Here is a 26,689-nt window from a genome sequence, read left to right on the forward strand (position 1 = left end):
CAGATTCATCTCCAAAATCGCCGACCGGAGCCTTCCTTTTTTCAAAATCTTGCGCAAGGCCAATAAGTTTCATTGGGATGAAGAATGCGATCGGGCGTTCGAAGATTTGAAGGCATATCTGAGCTCTCTCCCGGTATTAGCCAAGCCGACTGCGGGTGAGACACTTTATATTTACTTGTCTTCAACCGAGCAAGCAATCGGCTCGGCACTGGTGAGGGCGAGCGGAGAGGAACCTGTGTATTGTCTTAGTCATATTTTAAAAGATGCTGAATCTCGCTACACTGGGCTTGAGAAGCTGGCTTTCGCTCTGGTCCTCGCCGCTCGGCGCCTTCGTCCCTACTTCCTGGCGCATACCATCATTGTCAAAACCAATAGCCCGCTCGGTCGTGTATTATTGAATCCAGAAGCGTCCGAGCGGCTCATCAAATGGACGACGGAGGTAAGTGTTTTGACATCCAATACCAGCCCCGCTCGGCAATCAAAGCGCAGTCCTTGGCAGATTTTGTGACGGAGGTGCAGAATTCAGAGCCGGAAGCTATGTGGAAAATATTTGTGGACGGATCATCCACTCGGCTCGGAAGCGGGATTGGCATACTGTTGCTCTCCCCTCAAGAAGAAAAGATGCATTTATCCGTCCGGCTGGATTATAAAGCTACAAACAATGAAGCAGAGTATGAGGCCCTCATAGCCGGCTTGTAGGCAGCACGGCATGTGGGTGCCGGTCGGGTAACGCTTCATTCGGATTCCCAGTTGGCTGCTCAGCAACTCTCTGGTACCTTCGAAATCAACAGCGCTCGGCTCAAACTCTACGTTGAAGCCTTTGAGAAGCTTAAAGCCAATTTTAGAGAAGTCATTGTCCAGAAGATACCCAGAGTAGAAAATCAAGCGGTCGATGAGTTAGCCAAACTCGCGAGCTCAATAGCGTCGATCGCCATTCAGCGGCCAATTGAACAAGTATTGTTGGTGGCGCACGTCGACCGTATGGAAGGCCTTACGTTTCTGAGCGACTGGAGGACACCCATCACGGAGTTTCTGCGCTCGGGCGCCACACCGTCCGATCAGAATGAAGCTCAACTGCTAAGGAGGAGAGTCGGTCGGTTCACACTCATCGGCGATCAGCTTTACAAGAAGGCTTTCTCACGCCCGCTGTTGAAATGCGTGAGCTCGGAGGACTCGGCTTACATCCTCCAAGAAGTACATCAAGGATCATGCGGAGGACATCCGGGCGGACGATCGCTGGCTAAGAAGATCCTGTTGGCCGGGTACTTCTGGCCAACCTTACAAGCAGACGCCGCTCGGACCGTGTCGACTTGCCTTTCGTGCCAGAAGTACCATAACTCCTACCACCGATCGGAAGAGGAAATGAAGGCATCAACAGTCTCATGTCCGTTCGATCAGTGGGGAATGGATATCGTTGGTCCATTTCCTATGGCGACCGGACAGCGGAAATTTCTGCTAGTAGCGGTAGATTATTTTTCCAAGTGGGTGGAGGCCGAGCCACTAGCCAAGATCACCGAGCAGATGGTCAAGAAATTTATTTGGCAGAACATCATCTACCGGTTCGGCATCCCCTGACGACTTATTTCCGATAACGGGCGGCAGTTCACAGGAAAATTGCTTGAAGATTGGTGTAAAAGCTATGTCATCGAGCAACACTTCACATCTGTAGCCTATCCTCAAAGCAACGGTCAAGCCGAAGTAGCCAATCGGGAAATTCTTCGCATTCCGCGCGCTCGACTCGACCATTTGGGAGGAAGTTGGGTGGATGAAGTGCCGGGCGTCCTATGGGCCATCCGAACGACTCCAAAGGAAGGAACGGGCGTCACGCCTTTTCATCTGGTATACGGCGGCGAAGCGGTGACTCCCGTCGAAGTCGGTGTCGAATCCGTCCGGATCCAGAATTACGATGAGGGCAACGCCGAGCGGAGGAACATGGAGCTAGATTTGGTTGAAGAAGAGCAAGCCAAGGCGTCCGTCCGGCTGATGGCGTACCGTCAACGGATGAAGCAAAACTACAACAGGCGCGTAATCCCTAGATCATTCTAGGTCGGCGACCTTGTCTGGAAGAAAGTCAAGCCGGTCGGCGACGTCGGCAAGTTAGAAGCTCCGTGGGCGGGTCCCTTCAAAATCATCGAAAAGCTCCGCTCGGGCGCTTACTATTTGGAGGATGAAGACGGACGACAGCTGGACCGACCTTGGAGTGCAAATCATCTCCAGCCTTATCGAGCTGGGTGAAAGGTGCACTGATGTAATTCATCTTTGTGTATATTCTAGTCGCCCATGTCCTTGTAATGCAAGAAGCAGAAATGAATTAAAGGATGATAGTATGCCCGCCGATCGACTGTGTTAAAGATTAGCCGTTAAGACCGTCGAGCTCCGACGTTAAAAATCGAGAGACGAGCCGGCGTCTATAAATCATCCGAGCGGAAGACCGTCGAGCTCCGACGTTAAAAATCAAGAGACGAGCCGGCGTCTATAAATCATCCGAGCGGAAGACTGTCGAGCTCCGACGTTAAAAATCGAGAGACGAGCCGGCGTCTATAAATCATCCGAGCGGAAGACCGTCGAGCTCCGACGTTAAAAATCGAGAGACGAGATGGCGTCTATAAATCATCCGAGCGGAAGACCGTCGAGCTCCGACGTTAAAAATCGAGAGACGAGCTGGCGTCTATAAATCATCCGAGCGGAAGACCGTCGAGCTCCGACGTTAAAAATCGAGAGACGAGCCGGCGTATAAATCATCCAAGCGGAAGACCGCCGAGCCCGACGTTAAAATCGAGACGAGCCGGCGTATAAATCATCCGAGCGGAAGACCGCCGAGGCTCGACGTTAAAAATCGAGAGACGAGCCGACGTCTATAAATCATCCGAGCGGAAGACCGTCGAGCTCCGACGTTAAAAATCGAGAGATGAGCCGGCGTCTATAAATCATCCGAGCGGAAGACCGTCGAGCTCCGACGTTAAAAATCGAGAGACGAGCTGGCGTCTATAAATCATCCGAGCGGAAGACCGTCGAGCTCCGACGTTAAAAATCGAGAGACGGGCCGGCGTCTATAAATCATCCGAGCAGACGACCGTCGAGCTCCAACGTTAAAAATCGAGAGACGAGACGGCGTCTATAAACCCTCCGAGCGGACGACAGTCGAGCTCCGACGTTAAAAATCGAGAGACGAGCCGGCGTCTATAAACCCTCCGAGTGGAAGACCGTCGAGCTCCGACGTTAAATATCGAGAGACGAGCCGGTGTCTATAAACGCTCCGAGCGGAAGACCGTCGAGCTCCGACGTTAAATATCGAGAGACGAGCCGGCATCTATAAATAATCCGAGCGAAAGACCCTCGAGCTCCGACGTTAAATATCGAGAGACGAGCCGGCGTCTATAAATAATCTGAGCGGATTAAAGCATCTAATGTCCCGAGGCACGCGATTTCGATACCGTTAGATCGTCTCTACGCTCCGATTGGCCCAGTATCCAAAAGTACTTGGCATTTGGTAAACAAGCTCTACCATCAAAGAACACGGTATATTTCGCCGAGCAGGGAGATCACGACGATTACTTTGTTAAAATCCCTTTTGGGGGAGCACGAGAAGTAATAATGGGCGAGCGGATAAACACACATTTTGGTTATGAAAGGAGACAGCAAATACAAGGAAAATATTGCATTAAAGGTAAAGCTTTAGGCTGAGCGGCCCAATTACAAAAAAGGATGATATCTGGGCGAGTGGCCGAATTACAGAAAACTACTCAATATAATCATAGAGGTCCCTGGGAATGTTATTCAGAAGCGCCACTTGATCGTCGACCGGAATAGTAGTAGACTCCGGAAGAAGACCCTTAGACTTCAGATAAGTGGTGGTGGCGGTCATAGCCAAGTCGAAGGCTGTGTACATCCGCTCGCATATTTTCTCCGAGAATTCGGGCGAGCGGATGTAGCTCTGTCTTAAGGCAGCGATTCGACTTGGCTCGGCATCTTGATATTCTTTGAAGGTCGCCTGGGAGCTAGTAAGGGCCTCATTCAGACTCTGAAGCTTGTCCGCGTCGGCCGAGCGGCCCACCTTCTCCCTGTCGAGCTGCTCTGTCAACTCCTTTATCTTCAGCTCCAGGCCCCGAGCCTCCACGTTCTTTTTCTCCAGATCGGAGATAGCTGTATTTTTTCGAGTGGTGGCCAAGGTTATTTTTGTGTCGAGCAACTTGACTTGTCGCTCGGACTCAGCCAGGGCGTGGGCCTGATCGACTGTCTTCTTCTGCTCGGCCGCCAGCAGATTTTGAGTTTTCTTCAGCTCCTTTTGCAGCTCGGAATATGAAGGGCCCTGAGGACTGGACGGACCAACTGCGACCTTCAGTTGTCACAGCTCTTCATCCACCAAGGCCAAGCAGTTGGAAACCGCAATTTCCTCCACCCATCTCTGGCAAAAGAAAATTAGAGTTGTCATCGACCGATCAGAAAGAATGCATACAAAACTTCGGAGAGAGCGAACTTACCCCCGTGGCCTCCCGCATGTGGCTATTGGCCAAGTTCCGGAGGGGGATCAGCGCTGTGCGTGCCCGAGCATCGACCCACATCTCAGCTAGGGGCCCTTTCAAGGTAATGGTGTGCTCGGGCGCGGTTGGGCGGTCGGCCTCTAGCAGCAGCTCTTCAGTCGGGAGATGAAGAGTGACCCGAATCGTGTGGCCATGACCGGGGGTCGTCCGGCCGGCGGTCGGAAGGGGATCAGAAGCCGGCGCAGAAAACTGGGAATGAATGGTCGAGCGCTGGACTGAGTGACGAGCGGGCGGAAGGGTGCTGATCGGAGTAGCCTCAACTGGAGCGGCTGGCTCGTCCCAGTCAGAAGGCGTCCGGGCAGATGAAATGGTTTCGGCCTCTGGCGCCTTGCCCCGAGCAGTCGCAATGACCCGCTCAGATGGTTGGACCGCGGAGGTAGCCGACCGCAGGGGAGTCTCCACTCGGTGCCTCTTTTGTAGAGGCTGCTCCTTCTCCCGAGCGGAACCTTCCTCAGGGGCAGTTGATTCTCCGGGGGGGGGGGGGGGGGGTGGCTCCGCTAGCCACGTTTTATTGAGAAGCTTGAGCAGCCGACTCGGCCTAAGTCCCGCTCTCTCCTTCATGGGATCCGACCGGCTGGATACCCAGCGCTTCCATTTCTTTGGCCGCCGCGGCTTCCAGAGCTGCCGCCTTTCTCTTCAAAATGCCGGCCATCACCGAATCCATGACGATGTCCGCTGCAAAGGAAAGAAAAGAAATCAGTTAGCAATCAAAACAAATGACAAAGTAAAATTCTTACCGAAGCCGGTCGGAAGAGGAGTCCGTATGGGACTAAGGCCGAAGATGTACATCACTCTTTCGTGAAGAAGCTTATTGATGTCAAGGCGCAGACCGGCTAGCATATTTGCAGCATGGAGGTAGTCCGATCGGGTCTTGAATTTCTTCAGCTCGGGAGTGGGGGGTAGGCTGACCTGCCACTGGGTCGGGAAGTTGGCCCGATCGAGCATACAGATGTAGAAAAAATAATCCTTCCAATGTTTATTGGAAGTAGGTAGCTTGTTGAAGAAGACTAAGCGGGGTCGAGCTTGGAACATGAAGGTGCCCGGCTCGGCTTGCTTGGGGTAATAAAAATAAAAAAAGACCTCCGGTCGGAGGGGGATGTTGTGAATCTTGAATAAAACAACAACACCACAGAGGAGACGAAAGGTGTTGGGTACCAGACTGCCGAGCGGAACACCGAAAAAATTACAAACGTCTATGATGAAAGGATGTACAGGGAAGCGCAGATCGGCGGTAAACTGGTCGCGAAAAACACAGAATGCTCCGCGCGGCGGCTTGTGTGGCCGAGTGGAGGGACCAGCTAAAAGAAGTTCAAAATCGTCGGGAATATCAAAATTATCAGTCAGGATATCAAAGTCACGCCGGTCGAAGCGGGACTGCATGGTGGTGTACCATGGGCCAAGGGACTGGTCTTCCGGATGAGAAGAACTAGCCATGGTCCGATCGGAAGGAATCGAAAAGGCAAAAAGGCAAAAGGAGGAAGACAGCGAACGAAAGGATATCCCGAGGATGAAAATATGGAAAAGGAATGTAAGGAAAGCACCGGAAACAAGGAAAGATGGCCTTACGATGAGAAGGAGTGGAAAAGAGGCGCCGGAGGTCATCGGAAAGCAGAAGCGGAATAGCCGGAGCTCCAAAGCGCTGGGGGCAGGGGTCGAAATCGCGGAGGCAAATGAGAGAAAGAGAAGAAAACGAAGAATTTATAGGGTGGAGGCCGGGTGACCTCCACCGTTGGATCCAGGTCACGGGAATCAAAGCGTGCATCGTACCGTCCATTTCGAATCGCTTCGATCCCATCAAAGCACCATGCCACCGCCGCCGTACGATGATAACAGTGCGCCACGTGGCATTCGACTATTCGAAGCATTTAATTAACGCATGCTCAGCCTTAATGTCGAAGATTGGCGCAGATTACGAGGAGATCCGATGAAGGCCACTATTGATTCACTCAAGGCCTTCTCTGCGGTAGGCCGATCGGAGGATACTAGCACTAAGGAGCCGCCCGGCCAGATTCGCAGTCTAGTCAGTCGGACTAATCGCCTCCTTCGACTAGACTTGAAGGGGAGCCAAGTGATCCGGCGGTAAGAACAGGGGACCCTCGTTGTAAGGGGTCAACGCCACGTGGAAGTCAAAGAGCCGGGCGGTCCATCGAAGAAGGTCAGACCAACTACGCCGACCGGAGAAAGGGGTCTGACCCACCGGGTGGCCGCCCGGTGTTTAGCCGATGGCAAAAGGCACCCCTATGGAAGTCGGGGTTCCGGCGCTCATTGAGCAAGACCGTAGGGCCGAGCGGACCTCACGCTCGGCCGAAGACATGAAGCATACTGCTAACAGTCGCTACAAAACACAATACCGATAATTTCTCGAGTGGACCATCATATATGACCGGTCGGACGGAAGGTGGACGTGGGCCGGTCGGACGCCCGGTAGGAGTTCGGGGAAAAAGACAAGGGACATCTTCTGACAGCTGGCATGCTTCGTGATATGGTCATACTCCAAATCATGTGACAGGGGGTTCCGCTGTCCCATCGAGGACATGCTTGGACTGTAGCAGTATGGGTCAGGTAAGCTCACTGACAAGCCCTTACTGGGGTATGGGCTACGGACACGTGTACACCTCGATATGTGTGCACTTACTTCTCTGTTGCCCTATATAAAGGCCCTCATCCTTCGTCAGAGGTACGCGTTCTAATATTTCGAGAGCCACTTTTCACTGCTTGCTTGCCTGACTTGAGCGTCGGAGGGTCGCCGCCGGGAACCCCTTCCCGGCCCGACTTCTGTGCAGGTTCGCCGGAGCTTCGTGCAACCAGTCGAAGATCCACACCAGCAGCCGGGGAGCGCCATGTGCCCAGCGTCCGTTGGTTCAGCATTCGGACAGGATCACTAACTTAGAATTTTGTTTAACTTAGAAGTTTTTTTTAAAAGCTTATAAACTTTGTTGAAAATTATTGCAAATTTTTAAGTAAAATCAAAATAATTTTTTAAAATTTCAAAACTATAACCATTTAACCCTTAGATTTTTTCTTGTAACCCCATTTTTTATGTGATCAAAGGGGGAAAAGGAAAAGTATAAATTTAGGGGGAGCTAGACCAATTTTTTTCTATCTTTTTGCACTTTATTGCAATATTAGTTATTTCTTTTTATGTCTATTTACCCTATTTTAACTTAGGTTGCTCACATCAAAAAGGGGGAGATTGTTGGAACATCAAGGTTGTTTTGGTGTGATCAACAAGTTAAGTTAGGTTCTGTCGTATTTTTAACCTTGTATCTAAGTGTGCAGGAGCTTAGGAGCACAGGGAGTCGAGCAAAAGACGTAGCTAGCGAGAAGGACGGCACGGGAGGGAACCGACGGGCTCGATGCGTCTGAGGTACGAGGCGCTGCGGAAGAGTACGCGAGCGGACAAGAAGGAGGCGCACGACATTTCCGAGGGACGAGAAACTGGAGCGGAAGGTTGCTCGAGAAGGCCGAAATTGGGTTCAGGTGAGCTTTATTTCGGTTGGCTAAAATCACCCAAGCGAGCGGAGTCGAAGTAGAAGACCCGGACCGAGATGAGCAGCACCGGAGCAAAGGGCCCGGACCAAAAGTCAACTTGGTTGACTTTAGTGGTTCGGGCGCCCGGAGCCATTCCGGATGCCCGGAGTTGAATTTTGACCAGGATCGCATCAGATGCGATCCTTTGCGAAGGGGATAAAAATGTATCCCCTCCTAGGCACTTGGACCCCTTCCAGGCGCCCCAACCAAGGCTATAAATACAGCCTTGGTCCAGTAGCTTCAAATCAATTCCAAGCATTAGCATTCCAACACTTGTACGCTTTCTTTTAGAGTTGAACTTTTATTTCTTGTACGTCATTGCTACAAGAGATTTCTCCGTCTAAATGAGATACTAGTGCGACACTTTCCTTGGATTAACAACCTCCTCGGTTGTAATCAAGTAAACATCTTGTGCCTCTTCTTTTCTATTTTAATTTATTGCTTTTATAATTTATGCAAGTGTTATGTTGAAAGCTCGAGAAGAATTTTTTTATTTACAAATTATTCAACCCCCGTTCTAATCGATCGTCGCGATCCAACAGATGGTGCACTTCTTTGTGAAAAGGCGAATAAAAAAAAACCAAAACCTAAACACCACGTCGTCTCTCAAAGGATGATGATGTGTCTATTTCTGACGGTCTGCGCCATATCACGAAAGCTCCCGAACACAAACATCCCTTAAAACCAAGATGTCGTGCTAAGGTAGGGTGTAAACTACTATTCCGACAGCTCTAAAATTCTAAGCATTCTACAAAAACCCTAAAGCATTGATGTCACGGTAACATCTAAACTCTTGTTAATGTTCTTACCAATTCCATCATCAGCGATATCTTGTTATTTAGACACTTTAAATCAAAACTTAAGTGTGTTTATCATCTAAAAGTTGTTTGTTTCTAAAAGGATAAATCCTAAAATGTCATAGTATAATTTTAGGAAGATATGCATTTTTTAATATATTGACTTTCTCCATTCTGCTAGTGTGTTTTTGAAATATTCACAATTTTAATAGATTTTTTTTTCATAATATGGTTATTTTGCAAATTATATTAATGCAGGGAAGATCCAATTTTTGACAATGTGTTCTCAGTTAAGATGCAGTCTATAGATTCACAATTAGATAATCGAAACATAAACGCTATGCCAAATATAAATATGAGTACCACTAATATGTCATCTTCAACTTCCCATAGCGCTATGATGAATACAATAAACGTTCGTTTTAAAACAATCGAGTAATACACAGCGGAAAAATAAAACAATACTAACACCAAGGTTTTTACTTGGTTCGGAGCCTGTGATGACTCCTACTCTAAGATCCACACTCGTTGAGTGTTTACTTTAGGCAATCACTATCAATTCGAAATATTACAACTTTAAGTGCAGTTAATTAAATGCAGTAAAATATACCAACGACTAAGATCAATAAACTTGGAGCTTTTGGTTGTCAGAGTTGAGTTACGGCTTTATCAGATCGTTCTTTGAGCAACACACGGACGAAGGATCGCAAGTTTTTGAGTTGTACTTGGCAGCTGCTCGAACCAGGCTTAAATAGCCCGTTAAGGGCGCCTCCAACCGCATGGAGGGCGCCTCCAACCTCGGCAAAATCGCACTGTCGATAAGCTCCTGCATCTTCGCTGCTTATCCGCCTGAGGGCACCTCCAAGCTCCATGGAGGGCGCCCTCCATCCAGCGTCCAGGGCGCCTCCAAGCTCCATGAAGGGTGCCCTCGCGCCTTGCTGTGAGGCGGTCGACCAAGTCACCCGAGGCACCTCCAAACTCCATGGAGAACGCCTCGGACTGTTCATCCAAAGCATTTCTTGTGTCATTTCCGTCCTGCAAGGCATGTTAGTCTACAACAAAGTATATCCTACAAAATAAAGTTAGTAAAATAAAATAAGATAAATAGAAAGTTATTTTGACAGTCTCCGGACTGTCCGATTCTGACTTTGGATTTCACCTCCGAAAATCCTAGGTCGAACCGACGCCTATTGTTCCCTCACCGAGGAATGCATCCTCACCTACTCCACTCAGGAGAGTTTACCTGTTTGCCAGATTGATCCTCCAGACCGACTAGACTTTCTGCTTAGGGTTACCACCCCCTAGGGTTTTCCTCATCCTAGAGTTACCACCCCCTACGATCTAGGGTTACTTTCCCCTAAGGTTTTCTTCAGCCTAGGGTTACCACCTCCTAGGGTTTCCACTGCCTAACAACAGCTAGGACTTTTCACCACCTAGGGTTACTACCCTCTAGGACTTAAGGTTACCACCCCCTAAGATTTTTCATTTGCCTAGAATCTACTAGGATTTTGTCTAAGACAACTTAGGACTTTCCTGCAAGCTCAATGAACCTTGTTAGATAACAAAACAACTTAACTTTGGACTCTTTGACATAATTAAAATACAGGTTCGATCGTCAAATGCTTCCCGCACCAATAATCTCTCCTTTTTTTATTATGGCAACATGGTTCAAAGTTAAGTAAAACATAACAAAATAATAAATGAATTTAAGCATGAGCATAAATACAATGATTTAAAAAAAACTTCCTTATGCTCCTCATTTCATAAAAATTATGTTTAAATTCTTAACTTTGACTTTTCTCTCCCCATTTGACATAAATAAAAAATAATACTAAGTAGAGAGAAGTTTGTTTTACATAGAAAAAATATTTATTCTTTTAACTTTAAGCTCCCCTGAAGGTTAGTACTTAAAAACTTAGCTAATTTTTAAGCATTTGAAAGTGAGTTAGCCTTAAAAAAAAATTTAACTAAACTTAGCTTTTGAAAATAAGTGCTTTGAAACACATTTAGCTAATTTGAAAATATTTAGCTTTCTTTTTAAAAAAAAACTTAGCTAATTTTTACTTTTGAAAATAATTATTTTGTCAAATACTTAACTTTTGATAGAAGTTGATAAGAACTCAGCTTTAATACTTAGCTTTATAAAGGTTTTGGAAAAGACTTAGTTCAAAGTACTCAGCTCAAAAAGGATTTTGATTAAAGCTTAGTTTAAAAAATTTAATAAAAACTAAGTTAAGTACTTAGCCTTTTTAAAAAAACTTTTGATACCAAAAATACTTTTAGTTTTTAAAAATATTGTGAAAAAACTTCTGTTTTAAAATTTTTTTGATAAAAACTTAACTTAAAAAAAACTTTAGCTTTAAAAGGATTTTGATAACCCATTTAACTTTAAACAGAAATTCCTGAAGAAAAAAAATTGATAAAGGTTTAATTTCAAAAAAAAATTTGATCAAAACTTAGTTAAGTACTTAGCTTTAAAAAATATTAAAAAAACTTAGCTAAGTAAAAATTTTCTTTGAAAAATACTTTATCAAATACTTAGTTTTTGTCTTTTCAAAAATAGTTTTAAAATTAAATTTCCTCTTTCACTCCCCCTTAATTAATGCCCCAAAAAAAAATTTAGGTTCCTAGTATCCATGCATGTAAATAAAAAACATAAAGATTTATTATTTATTTTCTTGATTTTCTATCTCACTCATTCTATGTTATCAAGCATGTTCAACTTATGAGTTTATGTGAGACGGAGTTAAATTTATTTTAATTTTATCAATATTTCAAAATATTGAAATTGAGATTTAAAATATAAAATTGAATTTTCAATAAGTTTGAATTTCAAATTTTAAAATATAAGTTTAATTAGATTTAAACATTTGACAATAACTAAAATTTTGAAGATTTTGAAAATACATTGAAAATTAATTAAGTTTGAAATTATAAACTTACATATTAATTATGATTTGAAAATTAATTATCATTTAAAAATAATTAAGATTTTGAAAATCTAAGAATTAATAATTTAAAATTTAATTATGATTTGAAAATTAATTATCTTCTAAAAATAATTAAGATTTAAAAGAATTAATAATTTAATTATGATTTGAAAATTAATAATCAAATAATTAAGATTTTTTAATTTTATTAAAATTAATTATGATCTTGAAATTATAATTTTGTAAATAATGATTTTTGAAATTGGAATTAATTATGATTTTAAAATTAATTAAGATTTAATTATGATTTTAAAATAATTAACATGAAGAAATTAAGATTAACATTTTGAAATTAATTTTTCAAAATTAATTAAGTTAACTTAATTGAATTAACTAATTTGGGTTTGATTGACTACTTTAAACTTAGGTCCATCTCACCCTTTTCTAAATTATTAATAAGGGAACCTTATAGATTTTTATGAGATGATTAATTTTATCTTTGATTTAGATTATCATTTAAGGATTGATTTACATTTGAGTTAGACTCAGGTTTTACAATCAGTCAATTAAATATTCATTTCAAAGATTGGCTTCCAAGTTGTGGTGAGACACTAGGCCTTCTTGGGTATGAGATCATCCACCACTTCTAGACAAAGTCTTTCAAAGAAATTGAATATTTAATTTCCTTTTTGAAACCTTGAGGTCTAACTAGTCAAGTGTAAATCACGCCTAGGTCCTTATCTAGCCTTATATCCATATTCATGGTAATTATGCATGGATCAAACAAATCAAGCATTTATTAGTTTAGGTTAACAAGTTACAATTTTAAGTTAACTTTTAAGTTTACCGATTAACTTAGTGTTTATTGATTGGTTACATAATAAAAGGCACTTGATTATAGTTTGGTTTGTAGAGTTTAAGTTTTACCTTAGACTTGTAATCCAAGTCTAGATTTTGTGATTTGGTTAAATTATTAACAATCTTTTCTAATTTATCAATTTTATCTTTTAAGATATTATTTTGTATTTCTAATTTTCTAAGAGTTAATTTCTTATTTTTATTAAATATTTTTGAGTTATTCTTATTTAGATTTGAATTAACTTTATTCATTACATCATTAGCATGCATAGCTAATTTTCAAGAGAAATCTAAACTAGTGCAATCAGGATTAGTTAGGGTACCGACATACGTTGCAAAAATTAGATTTTCATATAATGTAAATTTGCTAACCTTGATTTCTCCCCCTGGATTCTTGGATCTTCTTTCTGGATATTGTCTTTTGTAGTGGCTCATTCGTTTGCACTTGGAGCATTCAATGTGCTTCTTCCCTTTCCGGATCGATTTCTCATTCTCCTCCGGTTTTGCCGACCGAATCTTAAGAGTAGGGCACTTGTTACTATAGTGTCCTCTCTCCCTACACTTAAAACAAGTTATATGAAATTTTGAATTTGAATTTACAATTTTACCTTTTAGATCCATGATAGGATTCTCCCCCTTGACTGTTGTCATCTCGAATTAGGACTCAGATTTAGCTATCTCTTCCTTAGCCATCAGTACTATGAAATCGCTCTGATTTGATTCTTCTAAGTCTGATTCGGAGGTTGACTCTAGAGATTCAGACTCAGATTCGAACTCAGGTTCGATTTGATCTTCTGGCTTTAAAGGAATCTCATGAAGCTTGACCAACTTCTCCCAAAGTTCCTTAGCATTGTTGAACTTTCCAGCTCGATCAAGCTCTGAATTTGTTAGTCCGCATAGAAGAGTATAAGTTACTTTTGCATTTGTCTTGATTTTTCTTCTTGTTTGTGCATCCCACTTGTCACAGGCGATGGCCACACCTTCTTCGATGGGGAGTATAAATCTCATCTAGACTATGGTCCATATCTCCATTTGGGTCTTTAGTTGATGCTCCATCTAGTCTTTCCAGTATCCAAAATTGTTGTTGGACAAGAGTGGTAGGCGTGCGGTGTTGTTGCCTTCTTAGTGGGTCATTGTAGAAGAAAATCTCACACACAAAAAGTAAAAAGAAACAAATATCCCAAGACTTGGTCTTGGATTAGTAGTGCGAGAGAAAAATAAAAATATCAATTTACTAATTTTTATTAATAAAATATTAATAAAAATATTATTACAAATTTTTAAAAATATGATATTTCGCTACTACCGACCAATAGTGAAAAGATGAAAATGAATTTTTAAAAAATAGTTTTAGAGGGAAAAAATGGAAGGCGTAAGGTTTTATTTTTAACAAAAACGGACGAAAAAGCGACGAATAAGAATGCTCGAACAATAGTTGTTCCGATTCAGAGCGACCCCACTCTGATACCAATTGTAGGATCGAAAAGCACTAGAGGGAGAGGTGAATAGCACTCGTGAATTTCACATTCGTTTTAAAACAATCAAGTAATACGTAGCAGAAAAATAAAAATAATACTGACACCAAGGTTTTTACTTGGTTTGGAGCCTGTGGCGACACCTACTCCAATGCCCACACTCGTTGAGTGTTTACTTTGGGCAATCACTATCAATTCAAAATATTACAACTTTAAGTACAGTTAATTAAATGCAGTAAAATATACCAACGACTAAGATTAGTAAACTTGGAGCTTCTGGTTGTCAGAGTCGAGTTACAGCTTTGTCGGATCGTTCTTTAAGCAGCACACGGAAGAAGGATCGCAGGTTTTTGAGTTGTACTTGGTTACTGCTCGAACCAGGCTTAAATATCCCATTGAGGGAGCCTCCAATCGCATGGAGGGGGCCTCCAACCCCACCTAAATCGTAACGTTGATAAGCTCTTACATCTTCGCTGCCTATCCACCTATGGGCACCTCCAAGCTTCATAGAGGGCGTCCTCCATCCAGCGTCCAGGGCACCTCCAAGCTCCATGGAGGGCGCCCTCGCTCCTTGTTGTGAGGCGGTCGACCAAGTCACCCGAGGTGCCTCCAAGCTCCATGGAGGGCGCCTCGGGACTGTTTATCCGAAGCTTTTCTTGTGTCATTTCCATACTGCAAGGCATGTTAGTCTACAACAAAGTATACCCTAAAAAAAAGTTAGTACAATAAAATAAGATAAATAGAAAGTTATTTTGACAGCCTCCGGACTGTCCGATTCTGATTTCAGATTTCACCTCTGGAAACCCTAGGTCGAACCGATGCCTACTGTTCCCTCACCGGGGAACGCGTCCTCACCTACTCCACTTAAGAGAGTTTACCTGTTTGCCAGATTGATCCTCCAAACCGACTGGACTTTCTGCCTAGGGTTACCACCCCCTAGGACACAGGGTTACCACCCCCTAGGACCTAGAGTTACCACCCCTAGAGTTTTCTTCAGCCTAGGGTTGCCACCCCTAGGATCTAGGGTTACCACCCCCTAGGGTTTTCTTCAGCTTAGGATTACCACCCCCTAGGACCTAGGGTTACCACCCCCTAGGGGTTTCCACTACCTAACCGTAACTAGGACTTTTCACTACCTAGGGTTACTACCCCCTAGGACCTAGGGTTACCACCCCTTAGGATTTTCCACCTGCCTAGATTCTACTAGGACTTTTGCCTAAGACAACTTAGGACTTTCCTGCAAGCTCAATGAACCTTGTTAGATAACAAGATAACTTAACTTTGGACCCTTTGACATAATCAAAACACAGGTTCGATCGTCGGATGCTTTCCACACCAACATGAACAAGCTCTTAATTTTGAGGATGCCCCATTAAATACGAGTACAAGATTGGAAAATCGCCCTCTTTGAGGATACATGGATTGAACAAGAATTTAACGACAATGAATGGAAGTGGAAATTGAAAGGAATGTCTCCGAGGATGAATTCTTAGCAAATTATGTGCACTATTCATTAGATGAGTCAATCAACACTAACGAATATAGAGGCCTTGAAAAGTAATTTCCATTAGCTGAAGATGCATATATAATGAACTCAAGACTTGTTCCATTGCGAATGCAAGAACTAGATAACTCTCTTGAGGAATTTCTTGTTGAGCAAGTAACATATTTTTTAAACTTTCATCCTGTTAATTCAACTCAATTTGAGTAGTATTAACATATATATATATATATATATATATATATATATATATATATATATATATATATATATATATATATCATAGGTTTACGCAATGCAAAAAAATTTTAAGGTACACTTGCTAAGTATGTTATAAAAAGTCATTTCACATACAAAATAAAGGTCACCAAGAAGACCAGAGTTAAAGCAATTTGTAAGGGAGAAAATTTCACATGAACGATAATTGCAAAGGGAAATATTGAGTTCATGATTACAAAATATTTAGAGCGCCACCAGTGCAGTCCTGGCTTAAGAACAATTGATCATCATGCATGCACATCTTCTTTTATAGCTTCTCGTATTAAAAGTCATTTTATGACATCAAAAGATTATTGACCCAGAATGATTCAAAATAAGATGAAATCATGATTTAGAGTGCAGATATCATATTGAAAGGCATAATATGCACGTGTGAAAGCTCTAAATAAGGTGGTAGGTGATTTCGATAAGGATTGTGGTGATCTCCTTAGACTCTTTCGTGAGCTAAAATATAAAGACCCAGATACACATGTTGCATTGAAAATAAATGGTGGTAATAAATTCCAATGTTGTTTTTGGACTTTTGGTGCATCTGGAAAAGTTTTTCAAACATATTTTTGTAAACTAATTAGAATTGATGCAACATACTTGAGTGACAAATATCTAGGTGTATTATTCATGGCCACAACAGTAGATGCTAATGGAAATCTTTTTCCAATTAACTTTGGAATTGGTGAAGTTAAATGTGGCGCAACATAGGAGTGATTTCTAAATCTCTTGAATATATATTTTTTACAGTTGATCTATCAATTATGACAATTATAACTAATAAACATCATGGAATATTGTGTGCAATGAGTAAAGTTTACCCTACTACTTATCATGGATAATGTTTCTAGCACCTATCTTGTAATATGGTTACAGATACTATAAACCTATATTAGGATTGTTTTGGGCTATAGCTAGAGTAAATACAATTCTACAATATGATAGAGTTAGGTAGACTATGTCACAGAGACATTTAGATGTTTATAGATGGATGAAAAATAAAGAATCTATAAAATGGGTAAATGCATTTTTCCTGGTAGATGGTACTCAATGTTGACCATGAATTATTTTGGAAGTATGAATGCACTATTCAAGGACACTTGACAACTCCAAATTACAATACTAATAAACGACGCATGAAGGAAGGTTATACAATGATTTTATAATTGTAGGGAGGAAGTGTATAATTCTACAAGAGTATTGACGTCATTGGCTATGAAGGAGAATGACATTGGGAGACAAAAAACTAGGTCCTATGTAGTATTTCCACATAGCAAAACAAAAATGAAGTAAAATCTTCAACATCTTCCTATATAGTTGACATGGAGATTTGTAAATGTGATTGCAATGAGTTTCAAATTTTAGGGCATCCTTGCTTACACGCTATATGCAGTGTGTAAACAGGAACATGGATCTGTATCAGTATTGTTAGCATTATTTCTTATTTAAAACTTAGGAAAGTACTTACATGGATCATATTTATTCATGTATAAGTAAATAATTTTGGCGAATAGATGGACACGATTGTATTGTTTTATCACCTCATAGACTTGTGCAACATGGAAGAAGAAAGAAGGTGAGGATCCCGTCCAAGAACATGTGAAAGGTTAAAAATAAGTGTAGTAGAGGCAAACAATTGGGTCATAATAAAAGAGCATGTTGAATGCCTCCAATAAGTTGATACATCTATTAATGCGTTTTTTTTGTAATAGTACTCAACTTTTGTATGTATTTGGCACACGAAACTATTGTTGTAAAAATTATCATTGTGATGAATGGAGAAGATATAAGTGCATTTTTCTAAATAGATTCAAATGTGTATTTTGATTAACATATCATTAATTTTGAAACTGTTGATTTATATTTAAATACCTGTGTTATGTTGCCTATGTTTTGTTTCCATATTCATATGTTGTTTTATGTAGAGATATAAATTGCATGTGTTGGTATAAGCAATTAGAATGTTTTGGATGCAATTAGAATGTTTGACAAAAAGATGATGGATCTTCACCATTCAGACAATCTAATGATTCCACGTCATTCCGAGTTTTCAGACACTTTTGGATAAAAAACAGTTGATGTTCCTTAGTCATTCAAAAAAAATTAAATTTTTTATATTTTCAGAAAGAGGGAAGTCCAATGATCTCAATTGTAGTGTCAGTCAATGAGTATCATCATCGCAACATTTATATTGAGCTTTCGATATTATTTCTCATGCTTGAATTGAGTTGAAAAAATCACTGCTCTCAATATGGTGTATCGCATTAGTGTTTGAGGGCATGAGTACATTCAAAAGCACTAGTCAAGCACATAGGTCATTGTTCCATGTCATTCTGAGTTCTCTAGTTCCACTAGACACTTTTAGACGAAACCGACTAATGAACCTTAGCCATTCAAAAAATAAAAAATTATTATCCTCAAAAAGAGGGGAGTCCAAGGTTCTGAAATGTGGTGTCAGTTAGTGAGTATCATCGTCTAACATTTATATTGAGCTTTTGATATCATTTCTTAGGCCCGAATTGAATTGAAAAAAAATATTACTCTTAATATGATGCATCACATTGGAGATTGAGGGCATTATATATATATATATATATATATATAGCCAAGCACATATGTTTTTGTTCCATGTCATTCTGAATTCTATAGGTCCATCAGTCACTTCTAGACAAAACTGGCTGATGTACCTTAGCTATTAAAAAAATAAAAAACTATATCATTAGAAAGACGAGAGTCTAAGGATCCCAAATGTGCTATCGGTTAGCAAGTATCATTAGCGTACCATTTATATTGAACTTTCAACGCCATTTCTCATGTCACGCCCCGGAGGAGTCCCTATCCGAAGAAATTTCGGTAGCATCTCCCCTGTACGACAGACAATCTGAAACTTTCTACAATCACGATATACCTCAGCCACATGCGGCTGGAATAATAACAATAATAAAACAATCACCACACAGTTAATATCAATTTCAGCCTCTGGCTGACACAACCACGCAGTTTAATAGTAAACAAATAGAACAGTAATACGATGACTCGAAAACAACCCTACTCAACTATACTCGTAAAGCTCAAATCCGATTTTTCCTACTCCACTACACTCATAAAACATAAATCCGACAAACTCACCTCTTCTGCCATCCAGGCATGCATGGAGTAAAACATATCCAAATCATACCAAAATCCATCAACGATAAGAATCCATACAAGATCCATAAGTAAAACTAGTACAAGACTAAGACATAGTCTGATAGAGATAAAAAAAAATAACAACTCGAGATCAGCAGAGGACTAGCACTACGTGCAATGGGGACTAGTGACTGGAACTGCTCCGGACAGCCTCAACCTGAAAATATCAACGGAGGAGGGAGTGAGTCCAACACTCAGCAGGTACAACTGATATGCATAATAAAGTAAATAACAGACAACACTAATCATGCGTACAGTCTCCTGAATATGAGAAGAATAAATGCAACTGAAACAAAAACAGGAGAAACTGTACTAACCAGGACCAAGGTATAAAGATAACTGGGTCGTCAGACAGAGAGTGTCATAATCCTGTATGCATGTCAATCATATGCATCCATATAAATGCAGCAAGTAAATGCAGCAACACAAGCAATAAATGCATCATGCATATGATGCCAATGACATGGTCACCCCTAACGCCAGTCAGCCATCTCACACATAATGGTGAGTCCGAGTGGGTAGAGTTGTGACAACCGTGCACTCTGACATCACTGCCCCTGATGAGTGACCGAGTGGACGGGATGTTGTCGGAGTACACACATACTCCTACCCCGAAATAATAAATGGGGGAGCGCAATGCTCTCATCTCCCGGTACACGATGACGGGGAGGACTCTCTGCCAGCTACCATGCTGAGTCACACTACCCATGAGCGGACCAACAGAGCCAAACAAAGTCCAACTGCCTGCCGGCTACCACACGGATGCATAAACCAGTGGAGCCAAACAGAGCAGAACCGTCTGCCGGCTACCACACTGAGTCACCAGGCCAGCGGAGCCTAACAACAGAACTGCCACACACCTGTCTGATATACCACTAACCCATGAGTGGTGATGTGTACAGATACATGTAACTGGCAATGTGTTCGACAATAATGGAGCAGACAATCGCACAGCATGCAATCATGCAAGATGATGCATGACACTAAACATGGCAATCTCATGAACAACATAGCAATAACCATATGAATAAATACAAAGTGTGTACCACAAGACGATGTATCAAATAGAAGGTACACAAATCGGATAGGGCATCAAATAAACCCTAGGTCCTGAACATAATGTATAAAATGGTTGTGTCACTACCTCTAGAGCATGTATGATCAGGTAAATAATAACATGCAGTGCATAATAAGTAAACAAGCAAACATGTATCAGATCATATAGTGACCAACCGAAATAAATTGAAAACACAATCATTGCTATATGTTAAACACATTATTATGCATATCAAAAGACATAAGTCAAAGTACCCGCCTCCGATAAAATGGTCCAAATCTGACTCCGAGATACTCGTCTCGCGTCAAAGTCCTGTGCCACCAATGTAATATATTTTATTTAGCTACAATTCTCATAAATAGCTAAATAAAAATCTCTAACCCTAAATTAGGGAAAAACCCAAATCATATGACCATCATCCTGTCTAAACAAATTTGACGATCAATTAGGTTAGTTACCTAATCCTCAATCCACCATTTGATTAAAAATCCAAAACCTAAGTCCAATTACCCATGCATCTAAAACATGATGAATCACATATTCCATTTTAAATTTAACTCATACATAACCCTAATTCAAATCTACACATGATCATCCTTTATAAAAATGAAATAACATCAAGACTCACCCAAATCCGGATGGTCTGCTGGTGATCCATAGCAGGAGACCACTTGCTGCCAGTAGCCCTGACTGGAGCGAGGTTGGAGCTGTGGATTTCCAAAACAATATACCCTAAAGAACATCGATACATCAACAGCTAAACATTAGATCCAGTTACTAATGCATAACCACTATACCAACCACTTACCCCCAATCGACCCTTTTCTTCAGGCTGGATCAGAGGAAGAACTCGGCACTACTTGCTCCTGTCCGAAACCAAACCCGAACACTCATTTGTAGCCTCACAACCCATAAAGTTGCTGAAAATAAAACTCAGGTGGAGTCACTGACCTGAGTAGCCGGAGATGGATAGATCGGTTCTAGGCACAGACGATCTGTGGAGAGGCTAGGGCAGAGGATGCTTGGGCTCAGGGGAGAGTCGGTGGCGCCAAATACAAACTAGGGCAGAGGAGTTTGGCCGACGCTAGATCGGACCGGTGGCCAGCAGAGGTGGTTCGGCAGTGCCTCAGAAAGAAGAAGAGGAAGATGACCGTCGCCGGTGGCGCGCGTGAGGAGATCGGAGAGGGTGTCGACACCTAGGGCTCGACGTCGGGTCGGAGTGGCGGCGACGCGGCTAGGGCTCGGGGTCACTCGGCTGTGGAGAGGGAGAAAAGATTCGGGAGGCAGAGGAGAGGAGAAGTGGCCGAGGGATTTCAGGTTTCGGCGAGGAAGAAACCGCCGGGGCCGGCGGTTAGGGCACAGTCGAGCGCGAGGGGGAGGCGTCGGCGCGAGAAGGGTTGGGTGAGAAGGAAGTTTAGGCACGGGGAGAAAAGAAAATAAATGAAAAGAAAAGGAAAAAGGAATTAATAAAAAATAAATAAATATTTCCTCGCTTAAATGGGGTAGCCTAAATAGGCTTTTCCAAGCCCCGTTTTTATCCTCGTTAACTCGTCCGTACGAGCTCCGAAAAATTCCCGAAAAATTTCCAAAAATTCCAGAAAATTCCCTTATCAATATTTTCCTATTTTCGGTATTTAACATTCTCCCCCACTAATAAAAATTTGGTCCCCAAATTTCGTTATCTACCATCAGCAAGTACTAACAACAGATATAAAGTATAAATGCTGAATGGTAAATTAAATCACATACCTCAAGTGAAAAGATGGGGATAACGAGCTCGGATCGTATCCTCGAGCTCCCAAGTAGCCTCCTCGTCTGAATGATGCTGCCATCCGACTTTAACCAGCCGGATAGTCTTGTTCCGCAACTGACGCTCTTTTCGGTCGAGAATCCGTACCGGAACCTCCTCATAAGTAATGTCAGGCTGAACTGGAACTGGAATATCTGCCAGCACGTATCTCCGCAGCATAGATACGTGGAATACATCGTGGACGCCTGCCAGGGACGGCGGTAGTGTCAGCCGGTAAGCTACCGCTCCGATCCTCTCCAAGATCTCAAAAGGGCCAATGTATCGCGGAGCTAGCTTACCTCTGAGGCCAAATCTCTTCACCCCTTTCGTGGTTGAAACTCGCAGAAATACATGGTCGCCAACAGAGAACTCTAGTGGTCTGCGTCTCCAATCAGCGTAACTCTTCTGGCGGTCCTGCGCCTCTGACATCCTCCGTCTGATAGTACGGACCAACTCTGCATCTTGCTGAACTCTATGAGGTCCCAACAACTGGGCCTCTCCAACCTCATCCCAGAGGACGGGTGTCCGACAAGGTCTACCATACAACGTCTCAAACGGTGCCATCTGGATAGCCGAATGAAAGCTGTTGTTGTAAGCAAACTCTACCAACGGTAGATGGTCCTCCCAACTACCTCTGAAATCCATAACACATGACCTCAGCAGGTCCTCTAAAGTCTGAATGGTCCGCTCTGACTGTCCATCTGTCTGTGGATGGAAAGCTGTACTGAAATGGAGCTGTGTGCCCAAGGCCTGCTGCAGACTCTGCCAGAAACATGATGTAAACCGTGGATCTCTATCCGAAATGATACTCAACGGAACACCATGTAATCTGATGATCTCTCGGCAATACAGATCTGCCAATCGGTCTAGGGAATCAGTCCTCCGGATCGCTAAGAAGTGCGTAGATTTGGTTAATCGATCAATGATTACCCAAATCGCGTCATGACCTCGTCGTGTCCTAGGCAAACCCACCACAAAGTCCATAATGATATGTTCCCATTTCCACTCAGGAATAGGAATTCGCTGAAGTAACCCGGCAGGTCTCTGATGCTCAGCCTTCACCTGCTGACAGACAAGACATCTAACTATAAAATCCGCGATGTCTTTCTTCATACCGTTCCACCAGTAGGAACGCCTCAAATCCCTATACATGCGAGTCCCGCCTGGATGGATGGCAAATCGAGAGTGATGAGCCTCCTGAAGTAACTCCTGTAAGACCGGATGAGACTGAGGTACACACAATCTGCCTCGGAAGTATATAATACCCTCCTCGTCTCGTGTAAACTCGGTCTGCTGCCCAGAAGCTATCTGACTGCTAATGAACTGCAAATGCTAATCACCAGCCTGGGCCTCTCGGATCCTCGTCCTGATCGACAACTGAGCAACCATGGTAACAAGAATACCCTACTCTGTAGGCCCTTGCTCCTCAAGGTCTAACTCGGAGAAACCCTGAACCAAGTCTGTAATTGAAACTCGGTGGCAAGCCAAAGTCCCTCTGGACTTCCTGCTGAGTGCATCGGCAACCACATTAGCTTTCCCCGGGTGGTAGCTAATGGTACAATCGTAATCCTTCAGGAACTCCATCCATCTCCTCTGTCGGAGATTAAGCTCCTTCTGGGTAAAAATGTATTTGAGACTCTTATGATCAGTGAGAATCTCAAATGTAATGTCGTACAGATGATGACGCCAAATCTTCAAAGCATATATGATGGCGGCTAACTCCAGGTCATGAACTGGGTAGTTCTGTAATGACCCGCCTTCTACTAACTAAACTGTAAGGCCGATCGTCACATTATGCTGTGCTAACTATTCCAAGACCATCATCAAATCTAGGTGCGGAAGCTGTACTAATTAAAATTTTTGCTAAACTATTATCATTTCTTGGTTCTACATGTGATAAGGGGTGTAATCTAAGCTATTCATGTCATTATTACCTCCCCTTATGGTTAAGGAACTTAACTAAAGGTTTCTAGCTAATATCAGGCCTCCCAATCGGTCCACGGATCGATTGGAATGGTCAAATCGATCCGGAGATCGATTCAGAGGGCTACTGTATCCGGGACTTGGGTTGGATCGATCCAGTGATCGATCCAGCACGCTACTGTGCTCGGGGCAACATTCTGGATCGATCGGCTGATCGATCCAGACTGGCCAATCGATCCAGTGATAGATCCCAGAGCCTTCTGTTCGCGACAAAACTTGCTGGATCGATCAGTTGATCGATCCAGAGGCCTACTGTCCGCGAGTCCAATTGCCCAGTCGATCCTTCGATCGATTGGAAACTCTCGAATCGATCAGCTGATCGATTCGAGTTTCTGATTTCGTGCCAAAGGCCTGATTTCAGCACTTGTTCGTGCCACAGTTACTTATAACTATTCTAAACCAAACACAAAACATTCTAACATCATAAAATAGTGTTCTAACATGATAGAATGCATGATTAACTAGTTTATAACATTTAACTTACTAAGGTGCAAAATAACCAAAACGCTAAAAGTTCTAATGCTTAAACAAGCTTGCTGAAATTCCCTAAGATCTTTATTCCAAGTTCCATCCACACATATCTTCATCGCATTGCCCTCCAGCCTCCGCTAGTCCATCTTTCCTTTACCTTTATCTGTAGTATAAGGAAAAGTATCTGTAAGCTTTCGCTTAGTAAGAAACCATCTACCTCACTAAAACATGCATACAATGCGATTTATGATTTTAAAACATGCTATTTGAAATGTGTACTGACTAAACTAAAACATGGCATGCTATCATACAATACATGGAACCAAAAGCTAGTCATGGCATACTATCATCTAAAGCATGTGTAACAAAAGCTGAACATAGAGCTATCATACATAATCATAAGAGTGAGCTGAACTGAAGCATAACTGAGCTAATTCTAGCAAATTCTAAAGCTATACTGATTTCACCTAACTATTTTGTGAGAGTTTAAAACTACATATATAATAGATGAAAATACTAATCATGTTGCTGTTTGGGCCTAGCAACTGTACGTGCTGTGCGTGCATCCCTAACTAGACCCGGGTTTGCAAGTCCCGAATTTAGTAGGGTTACTAGGTTATCTGAACCTAGGGATGACTATGGGAGCCCAACCCAATGAATATCTAATCCAGTACAGTGCCACTGAGAAAGTAAAATACTGAACATAAGCTAATAAATTCCTGTCTTGCTTTTACTAGGTTGTCTAAACCCAGAACTAGGTTATCTAAACATAGAGGCAACTGTGGGAGCCCACCCATTGGACATCTAGTCCTGTAAAAGCTGTAGCAAGACTATATGAGCTGTGAACTGCTCCTATTGCATTTAACTAAGCTATTAAAATGCCTAAGTTGCATTTTAACTGTGCTAGTAATTTAATCGAACACTTGGTATGCGCTAATTCGCATTCTTTGTGCCGAAAAGCTATATACTACTCACTAAAACATGGAATTCACACGGAAGTTGCTTATACTGCAGGTGAGGGGTTTCTTACCTCCTATTCGGATTTCCTTACGATTCTAATCGCTAGATTTCCTGAGGAGACGATCTCTTCGATGATCTACTCACGTCTATGTGTTCCTCTCGCGGAGGGGAGCGTCCTCGTGTCGGAGTCGTCGCCGGAAAGTACTCCTATGGCCCTAGGGACGGAACCCTAGGTGTGCTTGTGGTTTGCGCCGAGAGAAGAAGAGGAAGGGATGGGTGGCGTCGGTGAGGGTTTGAGGAGAAGAAATCCCGATTAAAAATAAACCCCCACTTAATAATTCCCTATTTATATTAAGTGGTAATTTCAGCCCAACTTGAATATAAATTTAATTGTTTCCCTTTCCTTTCAGCACGGTCCTGCTGGGTTCACTTGGTTACCATGGTTCACCATAAGTCGTAATACCCATAGGTCTCGGGTTCAATTCCCGCGTAGGCTATTTTACGGTCCTATTTATTTTTGCTACTTCCGCTACTTTAAAATTTCCATAAAAATATTCTAAAATTCTAGAAAAATCATAGAATGTTTCTAAAATAAATTTGAGAATTTTCGGGCGTTATAATCCCCCATACCTTATAAAAAGTTCATCCTCGAACTTAGAATAACTCTGGGTACTTCTGTCTCATACTAGCTTCTGTCTCCCAAGTTGCCTCTTCTGCTGTGTGATTTTGCCAAATGACCTTGACTAATGGTACTTCCTTGTTCCACAATTTCTTAACTGCTCGGTCTATTATCTGAATAGGCCGACTGTCATAGCTGAGGTCTTCGCGGATCTGTACCGACTGGGGCTCAATCACCTGGGTGGCATCTGGGATATGCTTCTTCAGCATAGAGACATGAAATACATTATGGACAGCTGACATTTCCTGGGGTAGCTCTAGCTCATATGCTACCTTGCCCACTCTTCTGCTGATAAGGTATGGTCCCACATATCTGGGACTTAGCTTGCCCTTCTTCCCAAAACGCATTACTCCCTTCATGGGAGCTACTCTGAGGAACACTGAATCCCCAACTGAAAACTCTAAGGGTCTGCGCCGTATATCAGCATAGCTTTTAGGACTCAAAATCGTGGATCTGGGGTGTTACAGCTGTGGTATCTGCCACTAGATCTGTCTGAAGTTCTAGTTCTTTCTGTTCACCACTCTCATACCAGCAGATTGAAGATCTACACCTCCGCCCATAGAGAGCCTCATAAGGTGCCATACCGATAGTGGCCTGATAGCTATTGTTGTATGCGAACTCTGCTAAGCTCAGATATTTGCACCAACTTCCTTTGAAATCT

Source organism: Zingiber officinale, chromosome 5A (assembly GCF_018446385.1).
Source record: "Zingiber officinale cultivar Zhangliang chromosome 5A, Zo_v1.1, whole genome shotgun sequence".
Taxonomy (NCBI): Eukaryota; Viridiplantae; Streptophyta; class Magnoliopsida; order Zingiberales; family Zingiberaceae; genus Zingiber; species Zingiber officinale.